The sequence below is a fragment of the Fragaria vesca genome, linkage group LG2, assembly GCF_000184155.1.
Source record: "Fragaria vesca subsp. vesca linkage group LG2, FraVesHawaii_1.0, whole genome shotgun sequence".
NCBI lineage: Eukaryota > Viridiplantae > Streptophyta > Magnoliopsida > Rosales > Rosaceae > Fragaria > Fragaria vesca.
The window spans coordinates 31,191,266-31,192,505 of NC_020492.1; positions in this window are offsets into that span (position 1 = coordinate 31,191,266).

Sequence of the window (1,240 nt, forward strand, 5' to 3'; positions counted from 1 at the left end):
TAACAAGCCTAGATGCCGAGATTTCACATCTCATGCGCTCAAAGTCTTTGACGCGCCACATCGACAAAAGCCTTCAATGGCAATCTGTGCAAAAAGTAATGACCACAAAGTACTGTGGAATGCACTCATGGAGCGTTTCTCGAAACGTTCATATAACTCTACTTGTTGAGTTATTAGTCAAGTGGATTGCTTACCACCTTAATTGACTACATATTGTCGATGATCTTTTGTGGCATCATGATCCATAATCTTTAGCAGATTCGATCATTATCAAGTTCTCTAGGTCCTCCAAGTTGGTGTGGAATTACCAACGAGACTTGATTTTGATCATACAAACAGGAATTGTATATACGCTAATGTGATAAACTTATTTGGGATTATCCCTCAATGTGGGGACAACAATATGGGTCATGGCAACGGCAGAAAACGTCGTGCCGATGTCTAGAAAAGAGGGGGAGCTGTTGCCGGCTCTAATAGCGACACTCCCGGTCTAGACACCATTTTGTCAAAACTACTCACGTTAGCTCATGACATTAATGCAACCGTTGTGGATCTTCGGATCGCTGGTTCAAGATTGTCAAGCTCCTTTAAATTGTGAATGCATACAAAAAGGTATGGAAAATCAATATGAGGACAAGAACGTCATCCTCATGATCGCGAATTTCAAAGATTCGGAGCCTGCTCTAGCTACCCATGACTTTGATGTCATCGGCTAGACATTGATTTTCGTTCCAAGTTATATGTACTAAGGCGTTGTATCGACGTCCTTTGTCTATTTGAGACCTCGATGTACTCACATTAGCAATAATGAATGCCTTGAGAATTTTTCGAAGTGAAACTATTCTCCTTTTATGGTTCATATTGATTTACAATCAAGATGTACACTTACATCGTCCTTAGAAACATGGCATATTATGCCGATTTTGGTCCCTTCCTTTGAAGGTGACTCATGGCACTGCATCCTCAAAGAGGATCGCCCACGTGTTTCCGGTTAAGTCTTCTACCCTATAGCGGATTTTTCATCATCAATTGTTCAACTAGGCTCATCCAAGCTCAGTGTGATGTCTTAGAATTGTCCGAAATTAAGGAGATAATGGTTTTAAGTGTGCCTCGCACTACCGACCTTCCACGGACATGCCTGGTCATACTGACTTGGAGTTACCGAAAGCTTTTGATTTTGGATCCCCCTAGCTATTAACCAATTGTCATCTTGCAAAAGCGTTGAAGACTTATCAAAGCT